The sequence below is a fragment of the Gavialis gangeticus genome, unplaced genomic scaffold (assembly GCF_001723915.1).
Source record: "Gavialis gangeticus isolate Ggan-Ray unplaced genomic scaffold, GavGan_comp1, whole genome shotgun sequence".
NCBI classification, from domain to species: Eukaryota; Metazoa; Chordata; order Crocodylia; family Gavialidae; genus Gavialis; species Gavialis gangeticus.
The window spans coordinates 27,126,041-27,138,118 of record NW_017728997.1 but is presented as its reverse complement, the minus strand read 5'-3'; the positions used below and the strand labels follow the sequence as shown (position 1 = coordinate 27,138,118).

General features: G+C 42.3%; 1 protein-coding gene across 1 annotated transcript in view; it reads right to left on the bottom strand.

The window, feature by feature from the left end:
• Nucleotides 1-1,902, bottom strand: part of ERC2 (ELKS/RAB6-interacting/CAST family member 2) — a 1,129,221-nt gene extending 1,127,319 nt beyond the window's left edge. The window contains exon 1 of the mRNA XM_019505002.1: nt 1,691-1,902. The gene's annotated coding sequence lies outside the window, so the exon portion shown is untranslated. The remainder of the gene's footprint in view (nt 1-1,690) is intronic.
• Nucleotides 1,903-12,078: the final 10,176 nt, after the last annotated feature.

The following is a 12,078-nucleotide window of genomic DNA, read 5'->3' as shown; positions in this document are numbered from 1 at the left end:
AAAAAAAAAAAAAAAAAAAAAAGCAGGGAAAAAAATCCTGGCCTCCAACTAAACAGCACAACCGCAAGGAATCACTTCCAGCCAACTGGGCAACCAAGGGAGCTTGAATGAGTCTCTTTCCACCTCAAAACCCATGGGATAGTGCAAGAGGCAAGGTGGCTACTGTCTCTGCTTCAGAGGGCAGTGACAAGAGGGAGAAAGATGCTTTCTCTCCTTCAGGCAGACTGATGGGAACCTGAAAAACCCCTTCTGCTCCCCAGAAACCAGCTGGGGGGACCCAGAAAGTCTCTCTCCCCTCAGCCATGCCGAAGAGGGAGGAAGAGTCTTCTCCCTCCTGCCAGGCAGCGAGTTTAGCGGGGAAGCCTGGAGCAGCGAGAGGCACTAGGCGACAACACAGCTGTGGGGCCCCAGAAGAGCTGCCGCCCCTGGAAAAGCTGGATGGGAGTCTCCAGCCGCTCCCCGCAGGCAGGGCCGGGGCGTGCTGGACGGGGCCGGGTGAGGCGGGGCTGGGCCGGGCCCTGAGGGGAGAGGGGCGGGAGACGAGTGTCTCTACGTCCTGAGCATAGTCCCTTCCCCTCGGGCGGAGGGCGGCAGGTAGGCTCGGTGCCGCCTGGGGGCAGGGGCAGGGGCAGCGGTCGGACCCTCCCGGGCGGCTCAGCCGGAGCCCAGCTGCTGGAGCCAACCAAAGAACTAGCCCTGACAAGTCGCGTGCGCCCGCCCCCGGGCGGCGCTGATTGGCCGGGCGCGTCGCGGCGAGCCCGTTCCTGCCAATGCCAGTGGCCCGCGGGCTTGTCCATCAGAAGAGGACTCTCAATTCGCCGCTAAGGGAGTAGATCCCCCTCCATCCATCACCAGGCTGAGCAGGTAGCCGCCTAGAAATCAATCACACCCGCTTCACCCCCCGCCCCAGCGCCTTATTACTCCGGCTCTTGAGGCAATAAATAAATAAATAAATAAATAAATAAATAAATAAAAATGTGTGTGTGTGTGTGTATTTCTACACACACCTATATGTACGTGTGTGCATGCATGCATAAGACATACAGCCATGGGGTTTAGCCTATGCATCATCATCTTGTGCTCCCTACAATGATCTTTCAAGCCACCCGGCATTAGAAATGTGCACCCCCAGGAGCTCTCCCTTCCTTATGTAACAGCAGAACAAGATCCTGCTAGTTTCTATGAATGCCCTTTCCCAGCCACTAAAAAAAAAAGAAAAGAGTGAGTGTGGGGTTTCCCTCCCTGCCTGGCAGGTCTTTCTCTAAAATAAATAAATAAATCCCCAAGCTGTATACACTTCCTAGGCTGCACAGCTAGGCATTTCCAGGGCTGATCCTTTTCCATTCTAGGCAACTTTAACAACAACAATAAATATTTATAAACACCGGGCACAACAATGACAATTACATGGCTGCTTTTAGGAGAAATTGCAAGAAAGGTATTTGGATGGTGCTCCTGGAAGGAGAGACACTCAGAGCCACCACAATCAGATGTGCACTTGGTCACACTGATTGCCATGTATTTTATAAAGGGAGGCAAAAAAAGGTGGGGGGGGAGGTTTTTTTTGCAATTTCTTCCTTCCTTTTCCAGCTCCGGGGTAATTGCAGTCAGCAACACATAGCGAGTTGGTCCATCAGCATGAATACACACAAATATCTATTATGGCCATATTCTTGCTTAAGCTTCTCACCTTTCAAATCATTGCATCTGTCTGTCGTCCTCACGTGGATCTCGCCACATCACATCCAGCCGGCAGCGCCTTGCCCCGGGGCCGGAGAGCGGGAGCCGTGCGGAGGGCGGGAGGGGACCTGCTGCAGTCGGGAGCGGCGTGTGGCGCCCGAGCCCTCGTCTCCCCGTCCTCAGTCAGCTGCGAGCCCGGCTCTCCAGCTTGCCAGTCCCTGACTCAACATTCCCAGCATTCCCGAGGAGCCGCCTGCTCCCGCGGCCCGAGCGACCGGCCGCTGGGGGCAGCCGCGAGCTCCAAACCGGCGGGAGGAAGCAGCTGCCGCGGCAGCGCGCAGGAGCCCTGGGGTTGTGTTTGCCCAGCCCGTGCGCCCGTAGTGCAGCCGTGGGGCTGGTTCCGACCCCCCCAATACCTACCTCTACATACAAAGTATTGAGGTTGAATTGCGTTCTCGTGTAGTCAAGGCCGACGTTTTCGAAGTCGGGTGCCCAGAGAAAGGTACCTAAATCCATATTTACAGACCTTCAATAGTAGGTGTGTATTTACCTGTCCGTACAAACGCACACAAAGCAACAACAACAAAAAAATCTCTATTCTGGCCAAACTGTAAAATTAACTCCGATTTGTTATTGGGGAATTAAGAATACAGGAGAGAAAGAGGAGGAGAAAACTAGCGATGCAACTCCTTTAGTAAAAGAACTGGAATACTGAGCCCGAAAGCCTTTTTTTGCTAGAAATTTGTGGCGTTGCAAACTGCATTAAGAAAATGACCATAGCAATGGTATTTCTTTCTTTATTTTTGTAGCTAATTGAACCAGGAAAAAATTTGCCTCCACAAAAATTCAATTACTTCCCATTCTGGAGAACATATTTATTCCTTTCTTCTGCTTTTTTTTTTCACTATTCTGTTTTTCTGTAGTCTAAATTACTGTTTGGATCAAAATATTAGGACAGATCTACTCGGTCCAAAAGTTCCAAGACATGTGCATGTCACCCCCATTCCAGGACTTTCACAAATAAAACTGCTTCCTCTTTTTGCTGCAGATTAATATATTTGTGGAGCACTTCAATACTATAATTTTATTTTAATTCTAACTTACACATACACACGTATACAAACACTACTGTTGAACAGGCTTGGTTAGGGATAGAATCTGTGGCGTTTCTAGAAAATATTATGCTAAACGAAGCTGATATCAACCAATCATATTGCAAACTTATTTAATCCCTTCATTGCTGTGGCATTTACATTATCCAAAGCCAGTTAAAATTGTTAAGCCAGTTAAAATTGTTTGCTGTCATGAATATTCATTCGGAAAAGTTACCATCCCAGACAACACTGGAATCCAAATCTACAGCATAGGCTGCAAAATAAAAGTGTGTTTTGAAAAAATAAAATTAAATAAAATAGAATGCAAAATAAAAGTGCCTGAAAAAGGATGTCTGTGCCCAAAAGCTTGCAAAGAACAATTTTTCCAGCTATTTATAGTTTCATAAAAGATGTCACATCTACTGAAAGGACCTTGTCTGCCTTTTAAAAATGTAAGACTTTCCTTGCTTTCTCTATGTCTTTTAAGTAAAGGATAAGACGGAAAAGGGATATTTTTCTGGGTGATAATTGCATAGGGACAATAAGCATGATCACAATATGGGACCAAAGTGTAAAACTGAGTTACTTTTCAAGAGGTGTATATTGTATTAAACAGAGTTCTTTGTGGAACATGGAAATGGTGGGCAGAGGAAACCAGTTGCTGGATACACTCAATGGGAAAAAAAAGCCTTGATTGGTATACAACTAAGTTCACATAGTTAAAATTAAAAAAAAAACAAAAAAGTAGTTCTCCTTTCTTGACTTCAGGACTTGTCAGGCCTTTTACCAATAAGATGGAGAAATGGTGGAAAATATTTATTTCTTTAAGTGGTACTTCATAAGAATTTTGTCTCATTTTCAAAAGTTAAATCCCTAACAGTCATTTAGATCCTGTCTATACTAGGGACATCTTGCAAAAATTACTTACCTGTTCTGAAAAAAAATTGTTGACTCCACTGTTAACAATGGTAGTAGCTTTACTGGTAGCAGCTTTATTATAGATCAGAGGTTTTCAGCCTTTTTTTAAGGATACCCCTTCTGGTGGTGGTGGCTGGATGCAGAGTGGGGGAGGGCAGGTGGCCGGACATGGAGCCCTGGTTGACAACCCCTGTTGTAGATTAAGCTGCTGCCAACTTTTTAAGTACTCTGGTCACAGTGCATCCCTGTACCTAAGCAGGGGCTGAGAGAGGTCAGCTTCTGCTCTTATTTGGCACTGTCAGCAGCCAATCTGGTCACTGGCACAAGTTATGGGCCTTAGACCAGAACTAATCATAGCCAATAGACCATCTGCACTAGGCCTCCCAAACTGTTGTCCTAAAGGGCAAAATTCCACCATTATTGACAGGGCCATTGGGTAGAGAACGTTGAAAAACAACAGTCTGGAAAATACTAGGCAAAAAAGTTAATAGAGAAAAATGTGCTTCTGAATAAAGAAAACAACCAGGAGTCTGAACACAGAGGATGCATTATTTGTAGAGACATCATGGCTCCAAAACAAAACCCCAGATTCAAACAATCCCAGATGTTCAGTAATGTTTGTTCACTCTATTCAAGAGAGTTTTAGAATACAAACCCATTGTATTGGATGCACAATAAAAGTACATTCAGGAATTTCTGATGCAAATCTAAACCTAACAGCTTAGAATCATTTTTAGCCATTATCTTCTCGTGTAGTGATACTGCTGGACAGGAATCTTTTGCTTTCATGCTTAGAAAAGATACTCAGATGGTTGTGGCATGTCATGTCAAGCAAATAAATCCCGAAAGGCACTAGAGTACACACTAATTCATTGTGAACAAGGAAGAGAAAGATCAAGGCAAAAATTGGCAGCATACCATAAACAAATAACATTGTATAAAATAAAAAGGGTAAGAAAATCTGCTTCTCCATTTTTCTCTCACATCTATGTGACTGTTCTGGTTTTAGGAATTCATAGAGCCTTTACATTTGGAGTTTGTTTCATTAATATTATTTTCCACTTCATTCTTTAAGTTCAAATCATTCAAAATAATTATTATAAAGGAAACACAGATAGATTATTGCTTGTCTTCAGCTGTGTTGCTTATTTATCATCACCAACTCCCTCTCTTCTTCTTTTACCTGAGTCAATAACACTTCAGCAGCTGCCAGCTCCCTTTCATATTTTCAGTTCTATCAAAAATGGTGAAGACAGAAGCTATTTAGCACTCCTGGTTTTAAAATAGAAATTCAAATGTGAATGAAACCCAGTCACTGCTGCTGAGCAACTGAAAGCAAGCATCCGCAGGTGCAAGCTTTAAAAATAACATGGGGGGGGGACCTGTATTTCGACTTTATTTCCATGAACCTAGTCCCTGCCACTTTCATCCAGCCTCCCTAGCGGCTGAGCTGCTTTTAGTTTTCATGTTTTAGTAGAAAAGCTAAGCCAGGAGCCTTAAATACCAGCCCATTTTACCTTTTTTTTGGTTTAAATTAAAAGTTAAAAATGGCTTAGAACAAGTTATGCTGGCATTATATACATGTATTGTGTACAAAAGTTTTTGATCGCTTTCTCACAAAGGAACAGAAAATGAATAGAAACAATCCAGAGAAAGGCACAGAGAGAATTAGAGGCATAGGCATAGAAGGCTTCCTAAGGAGAAATATAAAAAGTGATTCCAAGGACTTGGCCCTAGTTTGGTTGGTGATTTTTTCAAATCCAAAGTACGCAAGATGGTTCTAGTATGGACTATACTACTATAATTAAGGTCAGTCAGGTAAGCCTATTTACCTGTCTCATAATCAAAAAGCAAATAATAAACAAACACATTATATTTAAATAAATAGTCACTATCACAAAGTATTATTGCTATTACCTGATTTAGTAATCTTCAAAGATGCGCTAGACTTTTATGAAATACAAAGAACTTTTAAGAAAAAGAAATAAATCTGCAATTGTGCTAGCTAAAGATGAAGGTGTGAGGTTATCAGTCCTCATCATTCAAAGTATCAGTTGATTTTCAACTAACATCGGAAGGCAACTTTCCTTAATGATGTAGTACCGCATAATAGAGGGTGTGTCTACACAAGACACTTTACTTGAGATTAGAGCTAAGTACTGAGCAGTAAACATCAAAGTCTATAGGTGCACATACTTACTGCGCAGTAATTGGCATGAATCACAAATAAATTTGCTACCTGCAAATGCAACTAGCAAATTAACTTTCAATTACTTACTGCACAGTAGTGTACATGTGTAATACACGTGACCAGGAGCACATTTGCTGCCAGTCAGCTGGACAGCAAGGAACAAGAAATTGCTCCCTGCCCCCAGGAGCTGCCTGCTGCCAGGGCAGGCTCTGCCATCAGAGCCTGGGTGCAGACTATCTCCTTCTTCCCCAGCAGCAGGGAGCGCCCAACCCCACTCCACAATTACACGGCCAGGTCTGGTAGATCCTTGTCTCCCAGCCCAAACTCCACCATTGTGAAGCCTGGGCTAGAAGATTCTTTTCTCCCAATGCCAGCTCTGCAGTCACTGGCACTGCAACTGCAGAACTAATACTGGGAGGGAAGAATCTCCCAGCCCAGGCTTCACAACCACAGTTTTCCTTGACTGCTACAGGGACCCAGTGCAGGGCTGCGGGGAGTGGGAGCCATCTGCTGCTACGAGCAGTAAATCTACTCCCATGATCCTGCACATGTAGATGTGTGCCTGGGAGAATTTACTCTAGAGTCCTTTAAAATAAACTGCTCCCAGATTATTAGCATATGTAGACGCGTACTGTGAAAAGGAAAAAAGTGCAAGAGCATTTGTGCATATGCATTCAGTATATCCCTTTCTTCCCCTGAAAAATTAGGTGTGCACTATGATTTGGCTCAAGACAATGAACTATATATTATGCCTTTGATTGCCAATTCTCAGATTCTAATTCTTCTTAAATACTGCTTTATCAATTAAACAAGAAAAGTATGTGCTGAAGTGAAAACAAAAGCCATGTAATGCAGTCATATAACTAATAAATTGGAATTATTTTTAAAAAGAAAAAAAATTAATTATCTCCTAATACATAAAACCTACTGTGCACCACGTAAGATGACAATGCACTTGTTAATAATACTTTTTATGTAGTTTTAAATATGCTCAAATTAGAAGAGGCAATTACTTTCACATGAAATACACTGATTCCCCTGGAAGAAGAAGAGCTTTACAGCTTTAACTTAAGGTGTACAGAACAGATGTTGTAGTTCTAACCAAAAGATTACTTACCAGGATGTGGGATCCAGATATTCATTAAAGGCCTGATTCACAATATATTGACATCAGTGGGATTCTTTCATTAGTTCAGTGGGTTTTGGATCATGTCCTAGTAGCCTAAACCTGAGAGGTGCTGACCATTGCAGCTCTCATTGAAGTAAATTACGCAACTGGCAAAAAGCAAGACTGGAGACTTTTAGAGGATGTGCTGCAGAATCTGAAGAGATAAGAGGAAATCAAACCTAGAATAGTGATACCAACCTAGCTACTAGAAATGATAGTTACACATGTGGAGTGAAAATGCTACATATAAAGTGTGTCTGCACGTGATGCTACGGCGACGTAGCATCCGTGGGCAAAAACTGTGGTGCCACCGCTACATCCCCATGGTACAGGCTGTTACTGTGCCATCATTTAGTACTTCCTTTTGGTTATTTTTAGCTGCTGCACCGCTGTAGTAATGCCCTATACCAAGGGAGTGCATTGCTATGGTGGCAGTGGTGGTGCCACGGCTTTTGCCCACTGACACTGTCACCATAGCATGTTACTATGACTACATAGCATCACATGTAGACATACCCTGTGTGTAGCATTTTCGCTCTGCATGTGTAACTGTATCATTTCTAGTAGCTACATTGGTATTAGTATTCTTTTATTTTCTCCTGTCTCTTCAGATTCTACTGCACATCCTCCAAAAGTCTCCAATCTTGCTTTTAGTACTTCACAAAAAGGAAGTCCTAAATGACAGCACAGTAACAATGGTGTCATAGGGACACATGTAGACACACCCACAATATTCAATGAAAGTGAGAAGGATGGCTTAAAAGAGTTTAATTATCAACAAGTTAATGGCTATAGTTATTCTGGAAAGAACGTCTTCTGCTTATTCTTAACACAGAGGTCTGCAAATAATTGTCATATCTCATAGTGCAAGTTGAAGAAATGGTTTCCACCAAAAGATACTTCACTTTTTGCTGTCCTCAGAAGAAAATTAATCCAAAATTTGTCTTGCTTTTCAAAATTAGAAGAATGATTTTTTTTAACTGCAATTTTACAGAGCATATTTTCAGAACATAAGAAATTATGAGACCCCAGGTGGAAGGGAAAGTACAAGGAGTTACTATGGAACTCATTGCAAAACATACAGCAGAACTTCTTCCTTATTTCTTATTAACATCTTCCTTATTACTTTTTTTGAGCTTTTTTGATGCCTGCATAATGTAACGGCTTTATTTTGTACTCTCTCTCTTCCTCTTGCTCACTCTCTCTCTCTATATGTATATATAGTTTTCAATATAAACAGACTGTTTTCACTATAAAGAATAATTTTGCTATACTTGCACTGTTTTTGACATTGAAAATAAGAATGTGCGCTGGAGTCGCATTATTTTAACTTAAGTAAATTTAGGGATTTACAGATATATCTATATCTATCTGTGGGTGCATCTACACGTGCTTTTACATGCACCTAAACTTAATGACATACAAAAAACTAGAACTCTTGGTTCCAAAATGATACCTTTTATTAGACCAACTGGAAAATGGCAAGAAAATTGTCCTTTTCTGCAAGCTTTCAGAATCAAAGTCCCTTCATCAGGGCCTGGGAAAAGTATAGATGGTACAAGATGGTAAAAAGTCCCCATACATAGGAAATAAACTTCATTTTTGCACAGAGAGAGCTGAAGATGGAAGGTTGTCCCCCTGGGTCCATGAGAGTGTCTTTGTGAGCTGTGTTGAGTAGTTTTCCAATGTGTTGATCAGGTAGAATTCCTTCCCTGGAATTGGTCTAATAAAAGGTATCATTCTGGAACCAAGAGTTCTAGTTTTTTGTATGTCTTTGTGTCTCAGACCAACGTGGCTACCAAGTACACCCCTAAACTTAATGTGCATTTACCTAATGCCCATTAAAGTGATCTAGGCATGTGTCCCCACGTGCATGCACTGAAGTACATTAATGCAGTGTACAGACGGACTTGGGACTAAAGTTGGTCCCAAGTCAGCTGACATTCACAGCATTAATGCAGCTTAGCCTAAAAGTGTCATTTTTAAGGCACATTAAGGGTGCACACATGTAGACCCAATCCCTTAATGTGCCTTAAAAATAGATAATGCTCCTTAAACCAGCACATTTTAGATTTGCCCTATAAATCGATACATTTACTTAAGGTCAAAATAAAGTGATTCTAGAGCTCATTCTTATTTTCACTGTCAAAATTATTCTTTTTAGTGAAAATTCTGTTTATAGTAAAAATAGTCTTTCTCTATTCTTTCCTTAGATTGGTGGGACCTCAGTTTGGGGAAGGCACAAAGAACATTTCCTCACTGCTCCATTCCTTCCATGGGCTGGGAGGGTAGAGCAGCAACTGCTCTCTGCTGCCCAGGACACCCCAGATTGCAGAAAATATGAGAATCAGGGGAGCAGGGTGGGCATCTGCAGGCTGGAACACTTGCATACTCCCTATCTCAGGAAGATATCTACCACTTCAAAATTTTGGGGAAACTGCAGTGATGGACATGAAAACCTATCCATGGCTTTTTGAAAGTCAATGGGATTTAAGGATTTGGGCTCCTCATTGCCTATCTTGCTTTGAAAATAGGACTTAATCACTTCTAAAATGTTAGCTCCATGCAACATCTTCAACAGGCACCAATCATTTGATGGACCCCTTCTCTAGTCTCCAATTACACAAAGCCAGAGGAAGGACCTCCTTCCATGCATATCATCCAGGCCAGATAAGTAAAGTAGATAAACAAACTGAAGAAATATGGCCCAGGCAGAAACTGAATCTGACAGATGGTTAACTGCATTAATACTGGTTGGCCAGTCTGCTCCTTGACAAAAATCTTCTGTAGAAGGGCGAGAAATCCCACGTAGACATAAGCATAGGTGTGGAGACTTAGAAGCATATGGCCTGTACTGGCTAGGAGCAGTGCTTCATATCATGCCTAATTACTGATACTATGTGGGAGGCATTATGTTCATGCTACAATCATGGCTACAGTCACTGGGCCTGATCATTTATCACCATCTTATGTAATCATGTAGGTCAGTTCAAAGTGGGTATGACCTGTTACTGTTTTTATTTGGTAACATGTATACTTATTTGGCAAAAATTTAAGGCTAAGTACAAGTGTTCAAGCAGCTTGCCATGAAATCACTCTAACTTTTGAGCTAGATTAGGCTGGGAGGAAGCAGAACACATATTAGCCCTTGTTGGGGATGGGGGCTTGGAACCTACGCAATCAATGTGCGGTGTGAAGCACCTCCTCACGGCTGGTATCCAGGGTCCCCCTCATGGGACTCTCAGACATGTTGCCCTAAGGAGGGGTCCCTGGAGCAGGGCTCTCCATGCTGGGGGAGGGGCAGGGAGCAGCAGCAGCTTATAGATACACGTACACATACAGATGTATTTCCTGCAGTCTACGGCATTAGACCAAGTAACATAAGAAGATAGATAGACTTTAACCTCTCCCCTGCTACCAGGCTTCTGGGCCCATGGACAGCCCACCAGGCTGCATACTGTGGCATTATGTATTGCGCTAAATTTAGATAAGCAGTGGGGTGAATGGAAATGAAATGATCAGTCGGACTAATCTGGTCTGAAATCCACTCCTACAGCATTTTTACCAATACCAAATGAGTCCACCACTGGGCATGACCTTGAGAGAAAAACATGGTTCAAGCTGAACAGACTGAGATCTGAAACTGGATGCTGCAGAACAACACTATACAAGATTTGGTCCAGCAAACATCACAACACTTAATCTGTGGTCTTTACAAGTGCCCAGATGGGGTAGATGGAAGCCGCACACTGCAGAATAATACCAGACAGTAACTCTTAGCTGGCCAGAGGGAATGAGAAGATGGAAACAGAGTCTGCCACCTCAGGTCACTGAGAGCATGGGGTCAGGGCTGGCCCAGCACTTGGGCAGATCATGCAAGCTCTGGCTAAGGCTAGAGCACCACCCTGGGAGAAGGAGTGAGAGGGATGCCACAATGCTCCATTGGATGTCCATTGAGAGCAACCTGCGAGTCCCAATGGGGTGTGGTACAGCTCTTCATTATCGTGTTCTAACCTACAGTGCTGATGTCTGAGACCTCATTCTAACCAAGTTGTCGTAGAGCAGGATCTGCCATTTTTATAGAAGTCTGTGTGCTTTAACCGTCTGTTCAGTTACAGCTATAGATTGGTTTCTGCACACCTGCCACACAATAAGTGTAACTTCTGCACCTGGCCTAAATGACTAAGCAAGTGATTTAAATGATTAAATGAGTGTGATGCTACATCAGGCCCAGTTTATTTAAAAAATTACTTCAGCCAGCTTGGGGAGAGTGTTAACTACTGCTTTTAAACCCCTCCCCTCCCCTAAAATGTTTAATTTGTCATTAAATATAAATTTACTTTAATTATGGTTATAAATATTTAATGTAATTCAGCATAAATTAATATAGATGCAAATATACACACACACACACACACACACACACACACACACAGATACCAGAATTAAATCTAAGTTTAGCAGAATCCTTTTTGTTGCTATTGTTAACTGCCAGTTCTTCTAACATAATCATATATCACCAAAAATTTACAAAACAGCTATTTGTTTGGGGGTTTTCTGTTTTATTTTTCCCTAAAGTTTAACCAACACAGTATTAGGACCAAATTAAAACATGAGCAAAGTGGGTGCATCTCCACTGAACTCAATACTCTAGATTTCATGGTCTTGCTGAGCAACATTCAGTGAAGGACAGTAGTGAGCAAAAGTAGCTTTAAGTCAAATGTACAGCTTTTTCTCATCCTGAGTTCTGCTAGAGACCAGGTCAAATTTTAATGCAATTTAGAGCTTCAAGTCTGCTCTAATTTGTAAGTAGCTGCTTCAACAGCCATTTTGACAGTCTAATACTTTCTAAGAACAGTGGTGCTCCATTCACACCCCTTTTCTCCAGCTTTTGCACTATCCAAAGGGAAATCCCAGCTAGTCAGGGGTAGTTTTCACCGAACTTTGAGGGCTCAAGTGGGGTCAATCTGACTGAACTGGCACAAATACTGTGCTCCCATTCTGAGGCTCAATTACTTTTTTAAAAA